The sequence below is a fragment of the Pecten maximus genome, chromosome 12 (genome assembly GCF_902652985.1).
Source record: "Pecten maximus chromosome 12, xPecMax1.1, whole genome shotgun sequence".
Taxonomy (NCBI): domain Eukaryota; kingdom Metazoa; phylum Mollusca; class Bivalvia; order Pectinida; family Pectinidae; genus Pecten; species Pecten maximus.
Window position 1 is genome coordinate 41736895 of NC_047026.1, and position 7286 is coordinate 41744180.

The window sequence follows — 7286 nt, forward strand, 5'->3', positions numbered from 1 at the left end:
CGCTGACCGTTACAGTCGTACTCTGAACACCTTGGCAGTAATTACGCTATTGTTTCAGCAGTTTAAAAATTTAATAGGCACTGGTGACTGTTTCATTTCTACACCTGTAAAAACATCAGCCGAGTAGATCTACCGGTGTGCCAGAGATTAGTTTCGCTTGAGCGAGTGGGTAGATGAGTTGGTGACTATCGTGTGTACATCGGCGACCGCCTTAGGAAATTACCTGATGTAAGTAAAACAGTTATTGTTATAAGATTACACCGACAATTTCTTTAATGAATTTATGAAACACTTATAATAGCATATAATAATCGGAAGGTTTGTAGTGCTAGCATATAATAATCGGAAGGTTTGTAGTGCCGATACAAACAGGATTTCGATGTTGAACAAATGTCGGTGTTTACCACCGATCGTTGTTGGACACAAAAATGATACTTCGAGTTATTCGATCATTTCAAGTAGGATTTTTATTGTTGGTACCAAATTTTCACTTCATATTATCCGAGTTTTTCGAGTTTTCTCAATTTGAGTTTTCCGAGGTTTTTTTACTAGGATAAAGAGAGAATTCGGCCGGGACTGACGAAGCACTTCGAGTTACGCGGGGTATTCAAGTTTTCCAAGTTCGAGTTAACGAAGTTCCACTGTACTGAAAAAAACTGCCATCAGATAGCCCTAATGTTACTGTGTCCTTCACAGTAGGACAAACTTAAGCAGTAGTTTACTCTATGTATGTCAAATGAGGACGGACAGAGAGGGTATAAACATAACCGTATAAGGTGTCAAATGAGGACCGTCAGAGACGGTATAAACATTACCATATAAGGTGTCAACTGAGGACCGTCAGAGGGGGTTTAAACATTACCATATAAGGTGTCAACTGAGGACCGTCAGAGGGGGTATAAACATTACCATATAAGGTGTCAAACAGGGACCCACAGAGACGGTATCAACATTACCATATAAGGTGTCAAACAGGGACCCACAGAGAGGGTTTAAACATTACCATATAAGGTGTCGAACAGGGACCCACAGAGAGGGTATAAACATTACCATATAAGGTGTCGAACAGGGACCCACAGAGAGGGTATAAACATTACCATATAAGGTGTCGAACAGGGACCCACAGAGACGGTATCAACATTACCATATAAGGTGTCAAACGGACCCACAGAGAGGGTTTAAACATTACCATATAAGGTGTCAAACAGGGACCCACAGAGAGGGTATAAACATTACCATATAAGGTGTCAAACGGACCCACAGAGAGGGTTTAAATATTACCATATAAGGTGTCGAACAGGGACCCACAGAGACGGTATAAACATTACCATATAAGGTGTCAAACAGGGACCGACAGAGAGGGTATAAACATTACCATATAAGGTGTCAAACAGGGACCCACAGAGAGGGTATAAACATTACCATATAAGGTGTCAAACAGGGACCCACAGAGAGGGTATAAACATTACCATATAAGGTGTCAAACGGACCCACAGAGACGATATAAATATTACCATATAAGGTGTCAAACAGGGACCCACAGAGAGGGTATAAACATTACCATATAAGGTGTCAAACAGGGACCGACAGAGAGGGTTTAAACATTACCATATAAGGTGTCAAACAGGGACCCACAGAAAGGGTATAAACATTACCATATAAGGTGTCAAACAGGGACCGACAGAGAGGGTATAAACATTACCATATAAGGTGTCAAACAGGGACCGACAGAGAGGGTATAAACATTACCATATAAGGTGTCAAACAGGGACCGACAGAGACGGTATAAACATTACCATATAAGGTGTCAAACGGACCCACAGAGATGGTATAAACATTACCATATAAGGTGTCAAACAGGGACCCACAGAGAGGGTATAAACATTACCATATAAGGTGTCAAACGGACCCACAGAGACGGTATAAACATTACCATATAAGGTGTCAAACGGACCCACAGAGACGGTATAAACATTACCATATAAGGTGTCAAACAGGGACCGACAGAGAGGGTATAAACATTACCATATAAGGTGTCAAACAGGGACCGACAGAGAGGGTATAAACATTACCATATAAGGTGTCAAACAGGGACCCACAGAGAGGGTTTAAACATTACCATCTAAGGTTTCAAACAGGGACCCACAGAGACGGTATAAACATTACCATATAAGGTTTCAAACAGGGACCCACAGAGACGGTATAAACATTACCATATAAGGTGTCAAACAGGGACCCACAGAGACGGTATAAATATTACCATATAAGGTGTCAAACAGGGACCCACAGAGAGGGTATAAACATTACCATATAAGGTGTCAAACAGGGACCGACAGAGAGGGTATAAACATTACCATATAAGGTGTCAAACAGGGACCCACAGAGACGGTATAAACATTACCATATAAGGTGTCAAACAGGGACCCACAGAGACGGTATAAACATTACCATATAAGGTGTCAAACAGGGACCCACAGAGATGGTTTAAACATTACCATATAAGGTGTCAAACAGGGACCCACAGAGACGGTATAAACATTACCATATAAGGTGTCAAACAGGGACCCACAGAGACGGTATAAACATTACCATATAAGGTGTCAAACAGGGACCCACGGAGAGAGTGTAAAGAGTATATGTACTATGTAATTAAGGAGTCTAATTTCATTATGAAAACCATTATGTTGTATTTCGATGTTTTGTTTTTTTACTCATAACTCTTCTTTTTATGAAGATAATTGAAATATTTGTTGATTTAATTTTAGATCATGTGCAAATATTCTTTAATGTGTAGACATTGAAGAAATTAAAATTTGTTCCACTTAGAGTTGAGAAATGATTATTTTGACACCATGCTCCTCTCTACTGGTAGGTTTTAAAGACAAACATTACCTCCCTTTTTAGACATACTAAGACATTTTTAATATCAAATATGTCTTAATTGATGTTTCTTGGTTCCATTGTTCTCTACCTACCAATTATTTCTAGTTTATCAGTTTAAACATGAATAAAGAATATTGTTAATTCCAATCATATTTTCAATTCTGTTGTAAAGCTGTACATATTTTACATTAATACTTTAACATACAGTCATGTACTTGCAGAATATAGAGAAATATAATTTTTGGTGTGATTTGTAAATATTGAATTTATATTTTGGATATTTTGAAAGTATACAAAGAAATGTAAAGTATGGTAACACCTACTATACGTATACGCGGTCTTAGTCCGCCTGATTGCATTGGCGAGTTACACGGCGCCTGTCAAAAGTTTCTTGCCATGTTGAACCTCTGACATTGTTGGAGTAGTCATGTACATGCTGACGTTATCTGGAACGTCATTAAACGTTACAACATGTATGTGTACTTGTATGGAGGTATGTTTTAAACATTTGTTTTGAACACTCAATTTCTAGATATTTTGTAACTAAACTTTAAGCAAGAAAGCCATATTTTGTCAGAAAATACAGCTGCCCAAAAACATAATCTACAGAAAATTTCATTGTGAATATCAATATTGTCATTTAAACACTGTCGTCTACATGTTTGGAGTTAATCGCCACGACACAAGTTTGTTGCTATGTGTAACAGGTGCAAAACCACATAAATCGATGTTGTCATACATACATAATTCCAGAATATATGTACATATACACGTAGAGTTGTTTAACTATTTTCAGGAACTAGACAAATACAGGTTGTAGTTAAATGTTCTTAGTCCTCAAAAGAGCCAGGATCACCAAGTCATGGAAATCTATGCTTGTAACTACAACAGGAAGACAATTTCAATTCTTCTCATCTTTCTGACAAAATGTACTACAGGTTTGGAATGTTTATCATGTGCTGTTTTTTTTTTTATCTTATTGCAGATAAAACACAGAATTGTATGTATTTAACAATTGGACATGACATTTATCATCAATATGAATGACACAACTTAATTTTGCAGGCAGACATCATAAGGAGTATGCCCTAGTGTAATGTAGTATGATACCAACCTGTCATATTAACTAACATGTCATTTGACAGGTGTGTGGTCAGTCACTATAGTTATAATTATGACATCATTTGACAGGTGTGTGGTCAGTCACTATAGTTATAATTATGACATCATTTGACAGGTGTGGTCAGTCACCATAGCTATAATTATGACATCATTTGATAGGTGTGTGGTCAGTCACCATAGTTATAATTATGACATCATTTGATAGGTGTGTGGTCAGTCGCCATAGCTATAATTATGACATCATTTGACAGGTGTGTGGTCAGTCACCATAGTTATAATTATGACATCATCATTTGACAGGTGTGTGGTCAGTCACCATAGCTATAATTATGATTACATAAGTTATACCACCTAAAACAATGGCTTTTGTAGTATAAATGTCACTTATGAGGTTAGAAATGAAGAATGAAAGGTGATAATGTGATGATTGAGCAGTGTCACTATACCATACTGTTGTAGATTTTGTCAATAAGTAAATGACTGCAGTGCTTAGTATTCTGTGGTACTAGAGGGACAAAAGGACTCTTTCTACAGAGTTCCATGAAGGTTGTGGTAACTCATTATTTAAGTGTGAATTATGTTTAATACTATTTTATTAAATGTTGAAGACTTTTATATCAAAACATAAATATACTGCGACTAGTTTGCCAATTTTAACAATAGAAAAATAGTTTTAATATGTGTTCAACTGTTGATTGGGTTTTGAAGTGTGGGCATTGAAGTGTGGACATTGAAGGTGTGGACATTGAAGTGTGGCCATTGAAGTGTGGCCATTGAAGTGACCAATATCACCAAATATTGTATGTGTGCCAAAGGGGTAAATATTTCATGTGGTGAAAACACTTGGTGTTTGTAGGGACTTTTACACGAAATGGTACCAGATATTTCACTTGCTGTAATGTACAATTGTTCATGGCATATTGCGTAATCAAAGCAATCAACAATAGTTAGGTTTAACATCAGATCAAACTGCTTTGATCCAAAAAATATATTGTAATGCAGATAGAAAAATCTGAGAAAGAGAACTTTGGACAGAAAACTGATTTGTAGGATTGTTGTTTGTATTAGTGACTAGAACAAAGTGAATGTCACTGAAAGATCCAGTGAAGGTGCTGATAATCCTTCAGTCGCTAATACTCGTCTTAATTGTTTATTAATGAAAGTTTTCCGATCACTTGTTCAATTGCATGTTTAAAACAATAAACATACAACTACATCATATTTTCTTGGTGTTTGTCTTTATTTCCATGGTTCATACAGAAAAGTGCTGGAATTTATGGTCAGTGCTGAAAAGTCAAGAATTTGGTGTCCGTGCTAAAAAGCACTGGAATTTGGGGTCAGTGCTGAAATCGAAAATAGTCGAGAATGTTACCATCCATACCCCCAGACAAATACCTAATGAAACAACGAAAGAGTAAAAGTATTAAAGCCAAGTATTTCGAAAGCTACATCACATCGAATATAATAGAAAATGCATGTAAGACATTAATGCCACTTGACCCCCTGAAACACAGTTTGTTGAGGATCAGCAGTTCCTGACATTGCGTTGGGACGGACATGGATAAGACTATATGTGCCTCAGGTTAAGCTTGTGGGTACATTTTATCATAAGATAACAGTTGGTTCTTTCCTTATATCTTTAATTAACATAAAACACTCATTTCTTTTGAATTTACCGCCAAAAAAATTGAGCATAATAACCCCATATGCATAAGCTCAGTGTAATTTCAACGCCTTTCCCAGATCCCTGTCCGGGAAGTATTGGGTTTAATGATCAGGCTAGAAAGAATAGCATTGATGGGTGGCCAGGGTTTCACTTATCCTAATGAAACCTTAATATTCAAGGATTTTTCAAGGTCGCATATTTCTCCATGGTGACCTTGAAAATTGGCCAAGGTCATTTGCATGCTGAATTTAAAGCACGCAATCCTTGTTACCTGGTGACCAAATATTATACATAATGTCTTCTGGAACTTGAAAAGAAGATCATTGAAGTTTTTAACATATCACATCTGTGACTTTGAGAACAGGTCAAGGTTCATTGATATATCACATCAGTCCATAGTAGGAACCTACTACCTTATGTCTTTTAGAACTTGAGAATAAGATTCGCAAATTATTCTTAAGTCCACCATCAGATCATTCAAATCGCCCTATTTCATATATAGGTTTCTCTTGGTCCCTAGTTATGCATATTACATTTTGTGACCGATCACAGAACAACATAGCCAACAGGCAGCCATCTTTGATTTTGACAATTGAAGTTTGTTACTGTTAGTTCTCAAAAAGTACTGAAGGGATTTTTCTCAAATCTTGTATGTAGGTTTTCCTTGGTTTCTTGCGCACATTGCATTTTGGGACCAATCACAGAACAATATGGCGGACAGGTTGCCATCTTGTTTCCTAGTTATGCCTATTCCATTTTGGTATAAATTGGAAAACAACATGCCTGACAGACGATCATCTTGAATTTTGACAATTGAATTTGTTACCGCTAGTTCCTTATATGTAAGTTCCCCTGGATACCTAGTTATGCCTATTTCTGTATAGGACCAACCTGACAACATGGCCAACAGGCAGCCATCTTGGATTGGTTTAAAGCAATATAGTCAAATTGCTCCCTTTTGGCCCGCCCCTCAGCCCCAGTTTGTACAATTTTGAATTACTACCACATAAGAATGCTTCCAGTCAAATTTTGTTAAATTTCAATCAGCGGTTATGAAAAGTCCATCGTTGGCGGATGGACGGACGCCACAGTATGGCATAAACTCAAAATCACCTCGATTCAAAACAAGTAGAAGTTTGAAGCAGAAATGCATGAGAAGGTTGAGAAATACGAAAATTCTGGACAAACCATGATCTCATTAGCTGAAGTTGGTTTTGACTTGGCAAGTCTACATGTACAACTAAAATGAATTCAACATTTAAATTTTATTTTTTAAATTAAAAAATATGTACATCAAAAATATCACAACACGGATAAAGTACAGTAGTAGTTAGTTATTGACAAAACTCTGAAGAACATGTATGTCACCATAGAACAGTTCCACTCAACATTAATATGGACATGAGTTTGGTAAGAAAAATCCACATGCTATAGTTACTCATACACATGTATTTACCAATTTACAAAAATATCACAGAAAGGAGATATTCAGTGGTGTACAAGCTTCTATGCAAAGAAACTGCCCAATAATTCAATTTCTGTGGGCTATTACAGTAAAATTTAAACCCTAAGGATCCAGAAAAAAATCTATGCGTGGTGTGTGCTGTCGAAGAAA

General features: G+C 36.9%; 1 long non-coding RNA gene across 1 annotated transcript; it reads left to right on the plus strand.

The window, feature by feature from the left end:
- The first annotated feature begins 51 nt into the window (after positions 1 to 51).
- Positions 52 to 5226, plus strand: LOC117338833. Its single transcript, XR_004535048.1, has 2 exons — positions 52 to 318; positions 350 to 5226. It is a non-coding gene; the product is annotated as an uncharacterized LOC117338833 (long non-coding RNA).
- The last annotated feature ends 2060 nt before the right edge of the window (positions 5227 to 7286 follow it).